This window comes from Delphinus delphis, chromosome 13, assembly GCF_949987515.2.
Source record: "Delphinus delphis chromosome 13, mDelDel1.2, whole genome shotgun sequence".
In the NCBI taxonomy this organism is placed as follows: Eukaryota; Metazoa; Chordata; class Mammalia; order Artiodactyla; family Delphinidae; genus Delphinus; species Delphinus delphis.
In genome coordinates, this window is record NC_082695.1 from 37,820,803 (window position 1) to 37,841,747 (window position 20,945).

Genomic DNA, 20,945 nt, shown 5'->3' on the forward strand with positions numbered 1-20,945 from the left:
TGTCTTTACTTCAACAAACCTTTGTACAAAAGAAATGTAAAAGCTTTTTGATCAAATTAAAGAATGCTTCCAGATTTTAAAAAATATTATAAAGTTACCATATTCCCATATAAACACATTTTCACATATATTTTTACATTTTCTCAATGCATAGTCACATCTATTCTATCTTAAAAATGCACCAAAAATTCAGGTACACGCTGTAAGTTACATATCAATTGTAATTTGGTGCCATAAATTGCATGTAATTTCAAAAATGCATACCACAACATATATACACTACCAAATGTAAAATAGATAGCTAGTGGAAAGCAGCCGCATAGCACAGGGAGATCAGCTCGGTGCTTTGTGACCACCTAGAGGGGCGGGATAGGGAGGGTGGGAGGGAGACGCAAGAGGGAGGAGATATGGGGATATATGTATATGTATAGCTGATTCACTTTGTTATACAGCAGAAACTAACACACCATTGTAAAGCAATTATACTCCAATAAAGATGTTAAAGAAATTTTTTTAAAAATGCATACCACAAATGTGTTAAGAAGGTTATGTGGCTAAGTTCCTACAGAAACTGTAGTTAACATTTCCAAGAAAGTATGATTCTTATTATGTTTCATATAACTTTCAAAAAGGGCATTACTTTATTTATTTTTTTAGTGTGGAACAACTTCACTTGATTCTGAACAACTTTAGTAAACAAAAAGTTGTGAAAATTTAGGTTCAGTTCTGTTTTAAGAGATTGGTTTTATATGATGAATATTTACCCTCAAGTAGTTTATATGTACATATTTTTCTAGATTTGTGAAGTGAATCAGGAAGAATATGTTCCATTACCTAAGAGTGCTCTTGAGATGAGCCAAGCTCTTTTTTTCTTTCCACAGGATATTCAGGCTTGGGAGTCAATGTAGTTTGACATGTTTACATCTACTACAGCCTAGGTGGTGCCTAGGCAGTTGGGGATGTAACATCTATCAAGATTACTGCAAGGAAAAGTGTAGGACCAGCCGTGAGCACAGGGTGCCCTTAAGGGCTTCTCCTGACTCACCCTGGAATGCCTTCCTCTAACATCTGTTTTTTATTTCTTAGAAGCTGCTATTCCATTCAACTGCAAAAATACTTGCATTGACCCTAGAAACAGAATGGAAAAATAGAAGGAAACAGATTTCTGTAAAACAGTTACTTCCCTGCTCTATGTTATTGCCATCTTGGGGACCCTTCTGTTCCCACACTCACAAGCCCAAGCATGTAAATGTCTGATGTTATAATTCATTCCAAGGGTGGAGACTGTTAGGTTTGTGGAACCCCTGAGATGGTGCATGCATGACCATAGTAAGAGAGGAAAGCCCAGATCAAGGAGATAATAACAGATATACATAGTTGGTCACATACTCTTTTTCAGTTTTTGCAAGAGCCTCCTGTCCAAATTTCCCCCTCCCACCCAGCAGCCCCCCACTGAGTCCCAATTGTGTGTTTTCTAGCCCATTGCTTTTTAGGTACTTACATCTTCCTCTTTAGGGCTGTTACATTAGTGAATTGCCTTTTTTGGCAGTAACGGACTCTCGCTCAATATCTAATTCCCTTTTTTTTTTCATAACGACTTTTATCACTCATCTCAGTCTCAACTTTAAGACTTCCATGCCGGGATATGGGGATATATGTATACATATAGCTGATTCACTTTGTTATACAGCAGAAACTAACACAGCACTGTAAAGCAATTACACTCCAATAAAGATGTTAAAAAAAAAAAAAGACTTCCATGCCAAACACGTGGAAACAGAAAAATGTGTATCTGACATTTCACCATTTCCCCCTCCCTTTCATCATTCAAAGACCTCCTAAAATATAACATCTTCCCTAAAATCCCTGTAACTTGAAGAGAGGCACTGATTCCTCATGTTCACCCATCAGCATATAAATATCACCCATATACACTCTATATATTCTTTCTTAATAACCAAGACCCTTTATAAACCTTACTCCTTTTTATTTGCAGACAGTGTTAGTGCTCTGCTAGTTGAATTTATACATATGCTCTTGTTTATGTGTTCTTGTCATTGCTGCTTCATGCATTCCCTAAGGCATAGGCTAGGACTTTTAAAGCAGTAATCATGTTTTTCTTTCATTATAAAAATAGTACACGCTTATTTTTAAGATTTTGGGAAATATGGAAAAGTAAGAGAACAAAATTCACTCACATTCCCACCACTCAATTACCATCACTATTGACAATTTTGGAGATTTTCTTTTAATCATTATTTGTCCCCTGCAAAGGTTTGTTTGTTTTGTATGCTGTATGTGCAATTCTTATATACTGTTTTTTTTTTCAGCTTACATAATGGTTTGTATAGGCATAATTAAGCATAACTTTTTATACCTGCATAATATTCCATTCCAGAAATTTACCATACTTTATTTAACCATTACTATAAATAGTGCTACTATAAACATCCTTGTGCATGGTTTTTTCTTTTCTTTCTTTTTTTTGATTTTTTTCCCTTTAAAAAATTTTTTAATTTTATATTGGAGTACAGTTGATAAACATTTTTTGGATTTTTTTCCCTTTAAAAATTTTTAAAATTTTATATTATAAAGTTTTTTCTTAATTGAGAATTATTTCCTTAGAAATGCTTCTCAGGGACTTCCCTGGTGGCGCAGTGGTTAAGAATCCGCCTGCCATTGCCTGGGATATGGGTTCAACCCCTGGTCTGGGAAGATCCCACATGCCGTGGAGCAACTAAGCCAGTGCACCACAACTACTGAGCCTGTGCTCTAGAGCCCATGAGCCACAACTAATGAGCCTGTGTGCCACAACTGATGAAGCCCGCGCACCTAGAGCCCATGCTCTGCAACAAGAGAAGCCACTGCAATGGGAAGCCCGCACACCGCAACGAAGAGTAGCCCCTACTCGCTGCAACTAGAGAAAGCCCGCCCGCAGCAACGAAGACCCAACGCAGCCAAAACAAAACAAAAAAAGAAATGGTTCTTAGAAATGGGCCAAAGCATTTTAAACACTTTTGATATATTTTGCCAAATTGTTTTTCAAATAGCAATGCAAGTTTACACTCCGGCTATTTATGTTTATGTCCCTTTTTTTTTTTTTTTTTTTTTTGCGGTACGCGGGCCTCTCACTGTTGTGGCCTCTCCCATTGTGGAGCACAGGCTCCAGACGCGCAGGCTTAGCGGCCATGGCTCACGGGCTCAGCCGCTCCGCGGCATGTGGGATCTTCCTGGACAGGGGCACGAACCCGTGTTCCCTGCATCGGCAGGCAGACTCTCAACCACTGCGCCACCAGGGAAGCCCTATGTCCCTTTTTATCATCCTCCCCCTGGCATTGGAGGTGTCGTTATTAACATCTTAGCTCATTGTTGTATTAATTTGCATATCTTTGATTACTACAAGGTTGAATACTTTGCCATATGTTGTTAATTAGCTGTTTTTCTTTTTCTATGAATTAATTTGTGATTTGTGCCTATCCATCAATGGGGCCTTAGGATTTTTCTTATTGATTTTTATGAGCATAAATATGAATATATATGTATGTATGTGTATATATGTAGGTATGCATATATATATGTATGTCTTAAGGATATTTTTATTCTAGAATTGAAAAATTTTACCAATTTATTGTTTATTTAAACATTTTGAATGTATTTTGTCAATTAAAATATATACTTTAAAAAATTCTGTTAAATCCATGATATTTTAAAGGAATTTATTTTATTATTTTTAATTTAGAAAGTCCTCCCACCTTCCAAAAGGTTGATATATATTTCTATTTTCTTTTGTCTCTTTTCCCCACCCTCACCATGGCTTGCTTTCTGTATATTTTTTTTAATTCCAACTGAAATGCATTTAGGCAAGAGCAGAAAGTCTAGCTGGGAGTCAAGAGACACTGAAACCAGAGTTGAAAAGCTCTGATGAACCATTGATACTCGCTCAGACTTTCCAGGCCTAAATGATTCTCATCTCTGCTTCTTGGTGGTTTACTTTATTCTTTCCCTATGTCCATGAACTGATTTCTTCCTACTTCTCCCTGCACATAAGCCAAATATAGCAACTTCTGCATCATACACTTAATTACAGTGAATTTAATTACTAAGAGAGGATAAGTATCTCTTGTTCCAATCCATATTCTGTAAATTTTACTTAATTAATTTTTGAACAGTTAATACATACTCTGACATATAAATCCAACAGATACAATGTGGTATTCAATGAAAAGTAATTCTTCCTCTCACCTCTGTCCATAAGCTACTTATTCCTTAACACAAAAGGCAATGGCTGTTCAGTTTCTTATATTCTTTCGGTAATTACGCAATCATCCACATTTGTTACATAGACTTTTCTCAACCATGCTTTTTCTTCCCCTATCTTAACAATATATCTTGAAGATTGTTCTGTATCAGTAAATATAGAACTGTCTCATTCTTTTTAACACCTACCAAGTAGTTCACTTTTTGCATTCATAGCAATTTATTTAACCAATGCCCTACTAAAGGACATCTTAGTTGGTTCCAATCTTTTCCTGTTATAAACAATGCTGCAATGAATAGCTTCGTGCTTAAGTCCCTCCTGAGTTATTTATTTTGATTCTTTTCTTTGTTAAGTGGTTCTTCATTCAATATTTTTTTTATAGGAAGTGCTCATAGGAAAATGGTTTTCATTCTTCCTTTTTAAAAAGTTTCTACTGGGCTTCCCTGGTGGCGCAGTGGTTGGGAGTCCGCCTGCCGAGGCAGGGGACGCGGGGTCGTGCCCCGGTCCGGGAGGATCCCGCATGCCGCGGGGCGGCTGGGCCCGTGGGCTATTGGCCGCTGAGCCTGCGCGTCCGGAGCCTGTGCTCCATGACGGAAGAGGCTGCAGCGGCGAGAGGCCCGCGTACCGCAAAAAAAAAAAAAAAAAAATTTTCTACTTAGTCAATGTCTTTGCTTTCTATAATTTTCTATATAAACTTCAGGCTATTTTTCCTTTTGTTTCTGCAGTGATTTGGATTTTGGAATAAAGAATTCTTGTTGTTAGTCTACTAATAGTTACCTTTAAACACAATGTTAAATATACATTTTTATGACTATAAATTTAAGCATAAAACTATAACTTTTGAAAACTTTCTTTTTAAATGAGAAATACAAATGGGCACCTTTTCTTTCTCTCCTTTATCTTTCTCTCCTTTTTTTTTAAAAAAAAAAAAAACAAACTTTTTTTGTTTTTTTATCTTTCTCTCCTTTTTTTTTTTTTTTAAAAAAAAAAAAACAAAAAAACACTGTAGGGCTTCCCTGGTGGCGCAGTGGCTGAGAGTCCGCCTGCCGATGCAGGGGACACGTGTTCGTGCCCCGGTCCGGGAAGATCCCACATGCCACGGAGCGGCTGGGCCCGTGAGCCATGGCCGCTGAGCCTGCGCGTCCAGAGCCTGTGCCCCGCAACGGGAGAGGCCGCAACAGTGAGAGGCCCGCGTACCGCAAAAACAAAACAAAACAAAACACCATAATCTTTTCTTTCAAGTTTTACAATATTATCTTCAGGTTTGTAACTAAATTATAACTAACATTTAGATTTACTTCTGTATTTTTAACTTCCATATTTGCTCCCAGTCCTTGTAAAGAATTTGTTTTCTTGCACTTTAATTTTTACTCATTTTTGAGTGGTCTAAAGTAAAACCTTAAATTATTTTATTTTTTTCTTCCAGTTCTATTGACATGAAGTTGACATACAGCACTGTATAAGTTTATCTGTATAACTACAGATAATAATTTGATTTATGTACATCATGAAATGATGACCACAATAAATTAGGAGAACACATGTTATCTCATATAGATACAAAGTTAAAGACACAGAAAAAAATTTTTTTTCCTGTGAACTCTCAGGATTTACTCTCTTAACAACTTTTTTTTTTAGATTTTTTTTGATGTGGACCATTTTTAAAGTCTTTATTGAATTCGTTACAATATTGCATCTGTTTTATGTTTTGGTTTTTTAACCAGGAGGCAGGTGGGATCTTAATTCCCTGACCAGGGATTGAACCTGCACCTCCCACATTGGAAGGCGAAGTTTTAACCACTGGGCCGCCAGGGAAGTCCCAAATATTTATTTATTTATTTATTTGGCTGTGCCAGGTCTTAGTTGCCACACTCGGGATCTTCGTTGCCACGTGTGGGATCTTTTTTTTAGTTGCGGCTTGCAAACTCTTAGTTGCGGCATGTGGGATCTAGTTCCCTGACCAGGGATCTAACCCGGGGCCCCTGCATTGGGAGTGCAGAGTCTTAGCCACTGGACCACCAGGGAAATCCCAACAACTTTCAAATATAACATACAGCAGTGTTAATTATATTTATAATGGTGCACATTACATCCCCAGTACTTATTATCTTATAACTGGAAATGTGTACCTTTTGAATGACTTCATCCAGTTCCCACCTGCCTCACCCCCTGCCTCTGGTAACCACAAATCTGATCTCTTTTTCTATGAGTTAGTTGGTTGGTTGGTTGATTTTTGAAGTATAATTGACCTACAGCACTATGTTAGTTTCCGTTACAGAACATAGTGATTCAATATTTCTATTCATTTCCAACTGATCACCATGATAAATCTAGTTATAAAATGACACCATACAAAGATATTACATAGTTATTGACTATATTCCCCACACTGTCTGTTTCATACCTGTGACACGTTTAAAACTTTAAATAATTTTAAAATGAAGGATCCTTAGGTGAGATCTAGCACATCTTTAAGCATGTCTGTTGTCTTCAGACATCAATGACAACATGGATAGATACAGTTTTTTGGTTCGTAAATCTTTGCCCTAAAATTCTTTAAGTGTACTCCACTATCTGTTTTTAGACTTAGTGCTACTGAAGAAAAGTAAAAGACCAACCTGTGTTTTGCTACTTTATATTCAACATTTTCTTGCTTAACTCTTGCAGGATTCTTTGTGTATTTCTGAAATTCAAAAACTTCACTGGGATAACCCCAGGGGTGGATCTCTTATCATAAATTTTTTCTGGAAGAGGGAACTTCTGAAAAGACTAAGGTCTTCCTTCACCTCACTGAAATTTTCTTTTTTTTTTTAACATCTTTATTGGGGTATAATTGCTTTACAATGGTGTGTTAGTTTCTGCTTTATAACAAAGTGAATCAGTTAAACATATACATATATTCCCATATCTCTTCACTCTTGCGTCTCCCTCCCTCCCACCCTCCCTATCCCACTCCTCCAGGCGGTCACAAAGCACGGAGCCAATATCCCTGTGCCATGCGGCTGCTTCCCACTAGCTATCTACCTTACGTTTGTTAGTGTGTATATGTCCGTGACTCTCTCTCACCCTGTCACAGCTCACCCTTTCAAATTTTCTTATATATTAGTTTATTGCATATGCTTCATTTATCTCATCTTCTTTTGGAACATCTATTATCAATACCTAGGATCTCATCTTTGTCTTCCTTATCTCTATTTCTCTTTGTTCTTTTCTTCTACATTCTGGGAAAGCTTCTCAAGTTTGTCTTCTGAAACACTGATTTGATTTGCTGCCCTGAAGAGTCGGCTATATGTGACCTCCAGAATGGATTTTATTTGAGTTACTGCATTTTAAAATCTTGGTTTCCTTAAAGACTTTTCTACCCTGTTTTCTTTTCACCTTAATCTGTTTTCATTTCAGTTTAGCCTGCTCTTTCTATTTGTATTTCATAGGCATGAGTTTTTTATAAAAAAAAGATATAACTTAGATCTAGTAAAATGCACAGATCTTAAGTGTACAAGTCAGTGGAGTTTTATATATGTATACAACTGTGTGAACACCACCAAATCTATTATAGAACACTTTTAACACTCCCAAATAGTTCCTCATTTCCCCTCCCTATAAACACCTCACCAAGGTTAATCTATATTCTAATTTCTATCACCATAGATTAGTTCTTCATGTTTTAGAATTTCATAGAAATGAAACAATATACTATATAGTTTCTTGTGACTGACTTGTTCTTTTTATAGATTTGGGAGCATTTTGTGTGTGTGTGTGTGTGTGGTATGCGGGCCTCTCACTGTTGTGGCCTCTCTCGTTGCGGAGCACAGGCTCCGGACGCGCAGGCTCAGCGGCCATGGCTCACGGGCCCAGCCGCTCCGCGGCATGTGGGATCTTCCCGGATTGGGGCATGAACCCATGTCCCCTGCATCGGCAGGTGGACTCTCAACCACTGAACCACCAGGGAAGCCCTTGGGAGCATTTTTTAATTGTAGTAAATATATATATAACTTAAAATGTACCACTTTAACCATTTTTAAGTGTACAGAAAAGTGGTATTAAATATACTCACATTGTTGTACAACCATCACCACCATCCATCTCCAGAACTTCCCAGCTTCCCAAACTGAAATCCTGTACCCACTAAACACCAGCTTCCCATACTCCCTTCCCCCAGCCCCTGGCAACCACTATTCTACTTTTCATCTCTATGAATTTGGTACTATTCATAGTACTCTATGAATGAGGTACTATTTCAGGTACCTCAAATAAGTGGAATCATAGAATATCTATCTTTTTGTGTCTAGCTTATTTCACTTAGCATAACATCTTAAAGTTCATCCATCATGTAGCACGTGTAAGAATTTCCTTCCTTCTTAAGGCTAAATAGTATTCCATTGTACGTAAATACTTTTTGTTCATTTATTCATCCATTGATGGACGTGTAGATTTTTTAAAAACGGTCTTCCTAAAATTTCTTCCTGTTCCTGTAGTAAATCAGTATTCGATTAAGACTTTTTAAAATGTTCTTAAGAGATTATTTTCCTTGTCTTACACTGCAGAAATTTATTCCATAGTTCTCATTCCCCAACCCCCACCCCCATTTTCTCAACTTTGAATTGGGAGAAAAATATCTAGGACCAGAGTTTGTAAACAGATTAGATGCAGTGTTGTTATTTTGTTTCCTTATCATATAGCTTAGGTATTGATGGACTCTGCTTCTCTAATATTCTGTGATTTGATATGCACAGGCCTTATTCTAGTTTCTTTTTCTGCTTAGCAAGCATTTCTTTTGTGTAGTTCTTTTGAAATGAAGTAGAATCACTTCTCCATACTCTATTAGAAAGAGGATGTTTAACCTAGAGAATTTAACTGTATTTGCTCTTCCTTAAGGACGACTTTACCCCTCCCTGCAGCTTTCACTGTTTTTAGGGTTCCTCTAACTCTACCTCTACCTCTACCTGAAATTCTTTTTTTTCCATAATTGGTCAATTAAATTTTTGGGTTTTTACTAATTTTTTTTCTTCCAGCATTATTGAGATATAGTTGACATACAGCACTCTATAAGACTGAGGTATTACATCACCTGAAATTCTTTACCTTTGTGAAGACTACCTATCCCAAGGTCTCCACTCTCTTTATCCTAAGCCTTATTTTGTACTGGGGATTGTAGAAACTGAATTGGTTAAGAGGCGCTGTTAATGACAGGAAGGGGCACCCCGACCATTCAGACATCTGTTTCCACACAGTGAAGGCCATGGCTGCCTAGATTTCTCATTAGTGAAGCTCTGTGTTCCCAAACTATGGGCAGTCAGTGAAGGGAATCTAGAGGAGCCATGAGACAGAGTCCCTTCTACCTAATTTACAGATTTCCAGATTCAAAAGGTGCTGTGTGGGGAATTTCCTGGCGGTCCAGTGGTTAGGACTTCACTCTTTCACTGCTGAGGACACGGGTTCGATCCTTGGTCAGGAAACCAAGATGCCATAAGTGCACGGGGTGGCCAAACCAAAAAAAAAAAAAAAAAAGGTTGCTGTATGCCTCAGATATCAATTCTGTTTCTTAGTTTGGCACTAGTGAAAATTTAGTAATAGAAATACTTTCAGCATTCTCCTTTATGATTGACTTTTATCCTTTATTTCGAGAGTGATTGCACATTTTCATCTTTTTGTATTACTTTGTGAATATTTAATGGAAGGCTGGGAGATGAACTATTAAACACTGCTGTTATTCAGCCATCCCTAAAGTGTGGGTCCAAGGTTGTTTAACTTACTTTATATAATCCCCGTGTTATAAGACACCTAAGGAAGAGTCTCTTTCCCGCTAGCTTGTTACCTTAAATGTAAGTATTAAAGTAATCTCTTTGTGTTAAGTACTTGCCATTCTCAGGAGCCTCATAAAAAGCAAATATTCTCCAAAGGGGTGAAACAGGTCAGTATCACCTTGGTTTGATAGCTTTAAGTCATCAAGCAACACGGGTTTACTCTGGCAATGAGGGAGTAAGGCACGTAAACTGGTAACAGCCCATGTTGCATTTTCCAGTATTCAGACAAGCACTTTAAATCAGAAGAGCAGAAACACTTTTACTGCTTTGAACTTCCCATAGTACCCCAGGCAATCCCAGAAAAGGCCTCAGTACTTCTTATCTAGAATACCTCAGCTGTTTTACAAGCCTCGATGAGAAGAATTGGAAAGCATCATCACAGACAGCTACTGCTGATCAACCCAGGCTCTTTACTGTAAACTAGTGGCTTCCCATTTTTGTTTTTATTTATTTTTACCAATGCTAATACTAGCTGTTATGACATCTTACAACACTGTCCAATAAGAACAACAGATAAAAATGGGCTGCTGCAAGTGAAGCAGGGAGGAGTACCAGGGCATTCACCCTCTCCCCACTACTTTTGGCGGGGAAAGGGCTCCATGGAATGCCTAGAGCTCTGAGTAACATAATTTCTAAATCACTGTCCGAGACATCACTAAAGGGTGTTTGTCCAAACTACCCACAAAAGAAGAGTATGAGAAAGGGCATCAAGACATCTCGGCATAACTAGAATGCCTGAGTTCTGACTTTGTGTGTTATTTTAAGAATACACTTGATTGGTGTTGTCTATACTTAGCACTCTTACCCCTTCTATTCTAGGCAACTACTGAGGGAGTTCCATTGGACCGTGTGATCACCAAAGCCTTACTCTTCCTTATATTCATTTTACGTATCTTTACAAACATCCTTAAAAATCTTTTTCTTACATCTAATATCAGAATGTGACTTCCACTTCCGACCAAGTTAGAGTACATCCACTATGGCACATCTCTCCTGCTGATTACAGTGAAAACTATGGACAAAATACACAAAAATCGGGCTTCCCTGGTGGTGCAGTGGTTGAGAATCTGCCTGCCAATGCAGGGGATACGGGTTCGAGCCCTGGTCTGGGAAGATTCCACATGCCGCGGAGCAACTAGGCCCGTTAGCCACAATTACTGAGCCTGCACGTCTGAAGCCTGTGCTCCACAACAAGAGAGGCCGCGATAGTGAGAGGCCTGTGCACCACGATGAAGAGTGGCCCCCAATTGCCGCAACTAGAGAAAGCCCTCGCACAGAAACGGAGACCCAACACAGCCATAAATAAATAAATAAATAAAATTAAAAAAAAAAACAAAACACAAAAATCTAAGGACTCTCAAAAGTAAATGGAATCAGGTGGATTGTGGACTGGAGTCAAAACTTGAAGGAGCAATTCATTTGAGAATGAGTTTTCTATTTTTTCCCCTCTTTTCTCCTGTGGCTTTGCCCCAAGTGCAGAACTGTTTGCCAGCAGCGATACAGGGGCTCTAAAACTCTAAAAGAAACCTTGCCTTTTTACACAGAAGAACTGGGAAAGGGGGCCTCTGTGGGGCAGAGAGTGTAGGAGGAATCCTGGAGAGAAGTGAGTTGGAGAAGAGGATATCTCAAAATTGTGTAAGAAACTAGACAGATCCCTAACTTACCCTTGAGCTGCATATGCATGGGACAGACCCAAAGCAGCCTAGCAAAACTTTGAGAACTGAATTACTATTTAAACCACCAACCAGGTCTCAGACTAACGTCTTAGAGATGTATGTGGTTGAACAAACCCAAAGCAGCATCAGCAAGGTTAGGAAACTGAACTGAGATTGGAACCACTGCCCACAGAAAGGGATTTTTTGGTTGCTGTTCTAACAATCCATTTATTATTTATGTATTATTTATGTATTCCTCCATAGAAACACCCCCCGCACTGATTATTTGGAGCGAGTCACAACCTGGGGCCTGGAGTCTGAAATCTAAGGTACCCTCCTCCCTCATTTTGTGGCTTAGGTGGGGGCATAGACCAGACAGAACTGGCGTCTCATTTTTATACTGCATAAGGGAAGGGGACCTAGGCACACCCTGGAGAGGTGATTGGCAGGCTGGAAGATAAATTCTCTGAATAGCAGCACTTTTACCTCAATACAGGGCTGGGAGTTGGCTGGGAGTGCTGTAGGGACAGGGGGAGGAGTTAATTCGATGGAGGAGTTATTTGCAGGTTACAGAGAGAAATGAAGGGAGTACACTGACACAGGGCCAGGGTATCAGCAGGGTCAGTAGGTGCTGCTGTATGTCTTTATTATCTCAAGGGGAAAGTGACAGAGGCATCACAGCCAAAGAGGCCCTTAGCAATTAGGCCCAGTGCCCCTGCAATGATTCTGGAACGGTTTCCTCTCTCAACAAGGACAACAATGGAGGTGATCAGGTAGAGGATGGCCACTATGAGGGCTCACTCCAAGGCCAGTGAATGAATTGTATCTTGGTGTGCAGGTCACACATGTAGACGACAAAGAAGATAGAAGCAAAGATCAATTCAATCACAGACAGAGAGGAATATCCTGCTGTTGAGGCACTGAAGAGGGTCAGAATCACCAGGCGCAATATAATCTCAGCAAACAGGAGACTTCCCTTTTGGGTGCACAAGAAGTTGGTGCAGGTGGTCCAGCAGTGGGGGGCAGATGTGTGCTGGGAATCTGCCATGGTGGGGCTGGAGTCCCTGGGGGCAGGGAGGATCTGCTTGCAGGCTCGAGGCTGGTGCACACCCAGCTGTCTTGCCGGATCAAAGTGATTTTAAAAATTTGTAGGTTGAAGCTAACTGGTTCTGTCACCTGCTAAAACAGTAATAATGATAATAATAATGACTAACATCCTTTAGAGAATTTTAACAGGATCTGTATCTACACAATTTAATATTCAAAAAGTCCAGAATATAATCCAAGATTACTTGATAAGCAAAAGGCCAGGAAAACGTGACCAATTCTCAAAGGAAAAGAAAAATCAACAGATGCCAACCCCAAGGTGACACATATGCTGAAATTATAAGAGAAAGACTTTAAAGCAGATACTATAATAAGCTTCATGAGGCAAAGGTAAACATACATGAGACAAAATGAATGGAAAGATAGGAGGTCTTAGCAAAGAAAATAAATTATAAAAAATGAATAAAATAGTATTAAAATATACATTCTTTGAAATTTAAAATTTACTAATGAACTCAATAGCAGAATGAAGATGACATGGGGAAGAGTCAGTGAACTTGAAGACAGATTAACAGAAATTCTCCAATCTGAAAAACAAAGAGAAAAAAGATTAGAAAAACTGAATAGAACTTCAAGGAGACTATATGGGACTATATCAGAAGTCTAACGTTTGTAACAATTGAGTCCTATAAAGAAAATTGGTGCAGAAAAATATATTTGACGGAACAATGGCTGAAAACTTCCCCAAATTGGTGAAAGACATTAACTTGCAGATTCAAGAAATTCGCAGAACATAAAACAGAATAGACTCAAAGAAAACCACACCCAGACATATTATAATCAAACTACTGAAAACTAAATGTAAAGAAAAAAATCTTAAAAGCAGCTAAGGAAAAATGACACAACATATATAGGAGAAAAAAGATGTTAATAATGATGGACTTCTCCAGCTGCATAGCACAGGGAGATCAGCTTGGTGCTTTGTGACAACCTAGAAGGGTGGGATAGGGAGGTTGGGAGGGAGACGCAAGAGGGAGGAGATATGGGGATATATGTATACATATAGCTGATTCACTTTGTTATACAGCAGAAACTAACACAATATTGTAAAGCAATTATACTCCAATAAAGATGTTAAAAAAAAAAAAATGATGGACTTCTCATTGGAAACCGTGGAAGCCAGAAGACAGTAGAACATCTTCAGAATGATAGGAAAAAACTTTCGACCAAGCATTCTAAATCCAATGAAAATATCCCCTAGGAGTGAAAGAGAAATAAAGATATTCTCAGATGAAGGTAAACTAAGAGAACATACAGCCAACTAAAACAAATGCTAAAGAAAGTTCTTCAGGCTGAGGGGAAATAATACCAGATGAAACCTGGAACTTCAGGAATCAAAGAAGAACAAAAACAGTAAAATCTGAGTAAATATAGAAAACTGGGGTTTTTTTTTCATGCATGTTCAATTAATACATATGACAAGTATAGTATAAAGGGAGGAGGTTAAGAGACTTATATGATTGTAAAACTTCTAAATATTAAATAGTAAAACATTACTCTAACTATACTCTGAAATGTTAAGTATTTCTGTTGTATTATTTAGAGCAGTAGTTCTCAACTTGGGCTGATTTTGCCCACCAGGAGACAACTGGCAATGTCTAAAGACAATTTTGACTGCCATAATTGGGGAAGAGGTGCAACTGGCATCTGGTGGGTAGAGATCAGAAATGCTTTTAAACATCCTACAATGCATGGGACAGCTGTCCAGAACAAATAATTATTTGGTCCAAAATAGAAATTGTACTGTGTTTGAGAAATTCTTCCCTAGAAAGACCAGAAAGAGAAAGGGAGAGGGAGGGAAGGAGGGAGGGAGGAGAGAGAGAAAGACAACACCAAAAAAGCAGTAGATAAAATAGAGTGGAATACTAAAACTATTCAAACTATCCAAAAGAATGCAGGAAATGGGGAGTAGGGAAACAAAAGAGCAAACAGAACAAAAACCACATAGCAAAATAATAGACCTAGATCTAACCACACCAATAACTACATTAAATGTAAATGGTCTAAATATACCAATTAAAAGATTGAAGTAATATTAAAATTTTAAAAAATCTACATGCTGCTCTCAAGAAACTCAGTTTAAACATAAAGACTTAGATAGATTAAAAGTAAGAGTATGGAAAAAAATATTCCACAGAAACAATAATCAAAAGGAAGCTGGAGTGGCTATTTTAGTATCAGACAAAGTAGACTTCAGAACAAGGAATGTTATTTAGGATAAAAAAAGGACATTAGAGATTTATAAAATGGTCACTTTACCAGAAGACATAACAATCTTAAATGAGTATGCACTTAATAACAAGGCTTTAAATAAAATACATGAAGCAAAAACAAACCTTGACAAATTTAAATAAATTAAAATAATACAAAGTATGTTAATGGACCATAATAAAATTATACTATTATAAAGCAACAGCAGAAAGATAGTTCTTTTTTAGTTTTGCATATGGATGTCAAATTGTTTGATAACCAGATGCTGAAAAACTATCCCTTCACCATTGAATTTCTTTAACAACTTTGTCAAAAATCAATCAATTGACCAATTTTGTATAAATCTACTTCTGGACTCTCTGTTCTATTCAATTGATCTATATGTTTATATTTACCAACACTACACTCTCCTGATAACTGTAGCCTTATAATAAGTATAAATCAAGTCATATAAATTTTCTTATATGTCAAAGTTGTTTTGGCTATTGTACAGCCTTTGTTTATCCATAGAAATTTTAGAATCATCTTGCTAATTTCTACAAAATACAGTACTGAGATTACGATGAGATTACATTAAATCTGTAGATCAGTGTGGGGAGAATTGACATTCTAATAATATTAAGCCTTCCAATCCATGAATACAGTATGCTTTCCATTTATTTGGATCTTTTATTTCTTACATCAATAGCTTATAATTTTTAACATGTATATTATGTACCAAAATATATCATATTTTTACACTATTGTAAATAGTACTCTTTTCAAATTTCAATTTCTAATAGTTTATGTTACTTTATAGAAACACAATGAATGTTTGTACATTGACTTTGAATCCTATGACTTTCCTAAATTCACTTATTAGTCCCAGTAGCTGTTTTATACATTCTTTGGGATATTCTGTCTGTTGATAGCCAATAGAGACAGATTTCTTTCTTTCTTTTCAATCTACATTTACTTTATTTATTTATCTTGTCTTACTGCACTGGCTTCACCCTCCAGAACAGTATCGGATAGAAGCAATAAGGGTGGACATCCTTCCCTTTTACCTATCATATGGGAACATTCAGTCTTTCACCATTATGTTAGTTACAGGTACCCTCTATTAAAACGGGGATTTTTTTTTCTATTCTTGGCTTGATAAGCTTTTTAAAAATTCAAGTATGGACGTTTTTTCTGCATCTGTTGAGATAATTGTGTGGTTTTTCTCTTTTATTCTGTTGATATGATAAATTACATAGATTGTTAAATGTTAAACCAACATTCCACTCCTTGGATAAACCCCCAATTTACCATGAAATATTATCATTTTTATATATTGATGGATTCAGTTTACTAACTTTTTTTTTTTTTTTTTGCGGTACGTGGGTCTCTCACTGCCGTGGCCTCTCCCGTTGTGGAGCACAGGCTCCGGACGTGCAGGTCCAGCAGCAATGGCTCACGGGCCGAGCCGCTCTGTAGCATGTGGGATCTTCCCAGACTGGGGCACGAACCCGTGTCCCCTGCATCGGCAGGCGGACTCTCAACCACTGCACCACCAGGGAAGCCCAAATTTACTAACTTCTTTTTAAGGTTTTTTGTGTGTATGTTTATATTTTCTCCCTCCCTCTTTCTCTCCCTTTTTCTTTCTTTTTCTTCTTTGTTTCACTATCATGGTAATGCTAGCCTCATACAACAAGTTGGGAAAGGTTCCTTCCCTTACCATTTTGTCATAGAGTTTGTGTAGAATTGTTATAATATCTTTAAATGTTTGGTATAACTCACTAGTGAAACCTAGAGTATTCTTTGTTGGAAGTTTTAAGCTATAAATTCAGTAGTTTTAAGCTATTATCAGTAGATAATCAGGTTATCTATTTCTTCCTGAGGGAGCTTTGCTAATTTGTGTCTTTTAAAGGATTGTCTATTTCATCTAACTTTTAAATTTCTGAGAATCAATTTTTTTCATCATAATCTATTGTCCTTGTAATGTATATAGTGTCTCTAGTGAAGTACCGTCTTTCGATCCTGAGATTGGCAATTTACATGATCTCTTTTTTCTTGGTCAGTTTGGCTAGAGATTTATAAAATTTACTAATCTTTTCAACATATCAGCTTTTGCTTTCATTGGTTTCTCTATTAGCTTTCTGTTTTCAAATTTATTGGTTTTCATTCTTATCTTTATTTCCATCCTTCTACTTGATTTGCATTAAATTTGTTCCCTTTTTCTAGATTCGTAAACTGAAAGCTTAGGCTACTGATTTTAAACTCTTGTTCTTTTCTAGTATAAGCATTCAGTTCTATAAATTTTCTTCTGGCTACATTTCACAAATTTTTATATGTTGTATTTTTATTCAGTTCAAAATATTTTCTAATTTCCCTTGAAATTTCCTCTTTGGCAAGTGGTTCATTTAGAAGTATGTTGTCTAATTTTCAAATATTTTCCTGATTTTTTAAATTGTTTTCTCATTTGATTCTGTTCTGGTCAGATTATATACTGATATATGTGTGGGTTTTTTTCCCCAACTGATATTTTCTATTGTGGTAAAATATACATACCATAAAATTTACCATTTCAAACATTTTATAGGGTACAGTTCAGTGGCTTTAAGTGTCAATCACAATATTGTGTAACTATCACCACTTTCTATTTTGAGAACATTTTCATTTTTCAGCATCCCGTATAAAAACTCTGCATCCTTAAAACAATAACTTTCCCTTCCCCTCAGCCACTTGTAATCTCTTTTCTATTTTCTGGTCTCTATGAACTTGCCTATTTCTAATTCTTTAAATTTGTTAAGATTTGTTTTATGGTTCAGACTACAGTCTATCTTGGTAAATATTCCATATGCATTTGAAAAAAATTGTGTATTCTGCTGATGGTGGAATATTCTATAAATGTAAATATGGTCAGGTTGGTTGATAATATTGCTCTTTTGTATACTATTGATATTAAATTGTTCTATTGATTCCTGAGAAAGAAATGTTGATGTCTTCATGTATATATGTGGATTTCTCGCTTATTTCTACTAGCTTTTGTTTCATATATTTTGAAGCCCTATTTTGAGGTGCATACACATTTAGGTTTGTTACATCTTTTTGATGTTACCCATTTATAATTATGTAATGTCTTTCTTTATCCATGCTAATACTTCTTTTCCCAAATCTTCTTCAATATAAGCTCTCCAGATTCATGAACTGGAAGTATCCCATTTCACACTCCCAGTCACATATCTAAATCTAATTTTGTCAGATAACTACAGTAGTTTATGTGTTTCTAAAAACAGAAGTATGTGGCTTATAGAACAAGTTGAGAGCTGTGTAGTGACTGAAACATATGCCCTCCCAAAACAAAGCAATCTCACGTTAGCAAAAGAGAAAAATTTTAGAAAGGATTCTATAGTGGTACTTGAAATTTGAATCCTGTATGGAATCTTGGTTGTGCTTTTTTCTTGCAGTTTAGGACCTCTAGCCTGTTTCCTTGTCCTGTACTTCCCCAAAACTAATGTTCTAGTAAACATCAGTGGGACTGAGCATCAGAGTGACCCCTAATGCCAGAGTACACACACTCCCACTCCCTAAATGCCAACCTAAATTCCTGAGGGAGCCAAGATCGACTTGATCTCTATTTCTGGATCTTAGAATAGTGGAGAGTTTTGTTAGGTTGTTTTTAGTCCTAAGAAGGCAGCAATAGCTGCTGTTTCAATTGTGAAGAAAATAGTATCCTCTCATTACTATTTATGACTGTTATTTCCCTGGCATGGGACTTTAAAAAACAAAACAAAACACTACAAAACCAGAAAACAGCTCTTACTGCCTAAAGAAAGGGAAAACTACCTTTGTTGTGTTTTGGCAGAAAAGTTAAGTAATGAAAATGAGGATTATTCTTTCTGAGTCTCAGGTTTCTCATCTGGAATATGTAGATTATGATAATGCCTGCCTCAGATGGTTCTGAAAAACAAAAAGATAACTGATAAAAAATAATGAGTTGTAGAACTCTAAGTAAATGTTAGTTATTAATATTGCTTTTTATATGCACCTGTGAGATTTATCACTTCAATAATTTAGTTTTAATTGGAAAAGTTGATACCTTTTTAGCTTATATTTCTTTCAAATTTCTTTTTTACTTTATGGAGAAAAGCAGTTGGCATTTCAGTAATTTCTATTCTTTCAGTTTTATTGAGATATACTTGACATATAGCACTGTATAAGTTTAAGGTGTATAGCATAATGATTTGACTTTTACTGCAAGCAAATTATTTTTAAAAGTCCTTTACCCTCGGACTTCCCTGGTGGCGCAGTGGTCGAGAGTCTGCCTGCCAGTGCGGGCGACGTGGGTTCGGGCCCTGGTCCGGGAGGATCCCACATGCTGAGGAGCAACTAAGCCCATGCACCACAACTACTGAGCCCACGTGCCACAACTACTGAAGCCTGCACACCTAGAGCCCGTGCTCTGCAACAAGATAGGCCACCTCAGTGAGAAGCCCACACACTGCAACAAAGAGTAGCCCCTGCTCACCACAACTAGAGAAAGCCCACATGCAGCAATGAAGACCCAACGCAGCCAAAAATAAGTAAATAAAATAAATAAATTTATAAAAAAAAAAAAAGTCCTTTACCCTCTATACTAATTCCTCTGCTTTTTACAAGATGATTCAATCTGTTCACAAGATGATTCAATCTGTTCACATTATTTTCAATGAAGCTATGTTCATTTAAAGGTATTGTAAGAATACAAAATATTTCCACAAATATACATGGTACATCTTATCTTTTAAAGACTAAATTTGAAAAGCTAAAAATCTTTCCTCAGCTATTTCTAGAATACTTTGCCCATAAATACCAGTCTTCAGGTTCTCAGAATTCATATCCAATCATCACTACAGCTCAAGAGGCAAATATATATCTTCTGTTTCGGATAAGGCCAGTTGGAATATAGTCTTACTGGGTAAACCAGCTTTTTAGTCTCTGCAAAGCATATTTTTAAAGTCTCTGCACACATAGTATATGGGTTTCTTTGAAATGTGTGAGGTTGACAGAGGTAATTAATACACAGTAAATTATATTTTATTTTATTTTAAAAATTTTTGAATTTTATATTTTTATACAGCAGGTTCTTATTAGTCCAATTTTATACACATCAGTGTATACATGTCAGTCCCAATCACCCAATTCATCACACCACCACCACCACCCCCCACCCCCATTTTCCCCTCTTGGTGTCCATACTTTTATTCTCTACATCTGTGTCTCAATTTCTGCCCTGCAAACCGGTTCATCTGTACCATTTTTCTAGGTTCCACATATATGGATTAATATATGATATTTGTTTTCCTCTTTCTGACTTACTTCACTCTGTATGACAGTCTCCAGATCCATCCACGTCTCAACAAATGGCCCAATTTTGTTCCTTTTTATGGCTGAGTAATATTCCATTGTATATATGTACCACATCTTCTTTATCCATTCGTCTGTCGATGGGCATTGAGGTGGCTTCCATGACCTGGCTATTGTAAATAGTGCTGCAATGAATATTGGGGAGCACGTGCCTTTCTGAATTATGGTTTTCTCTGGGTATATGCCCAGTAGTGGGATTGCTGGATCATATGGTAATTCTATTTTTAGTTTTCTAAGGAACTTCCATACTGTTCTCCATAGTGGCTGTATCAATTTACATTCCCACCAACAGTGCAAGAGGGTTCCCTTTTCTCCACACTCTCTCCAGCATTTGTTGTTTGTAGATTTTCTGATGATGCCCATTCTAACTGGTGTGAGGTGATATCTCATGGTAGTTTTGATTTGCATTTCTCTAATAATTAGTGATGTTGAGCAGCTTCTCATGTGCTTCTTGGCCATCTGTATGTCTTCCTTGGAGAAATGTCTATTTAGGTCTTCTGCCCATTTTTGAGTTGGGTTGTATGTTTTTTTAATATTGAG

General features: G+C 37.1%; 1 pseudogene; it reads right to left on the minus strand.

The window, feature by feature from the left end:
* Positions 1-12,136: 12,136 nt before the first annotated feature.
* LOC132436597 (proteolipid protein 2 pseudogene) overlaps positions 12,137-20,945 on the minus strand; it is a 106,329-nt pseudogene continuing 97,520 nt past the window's right edge.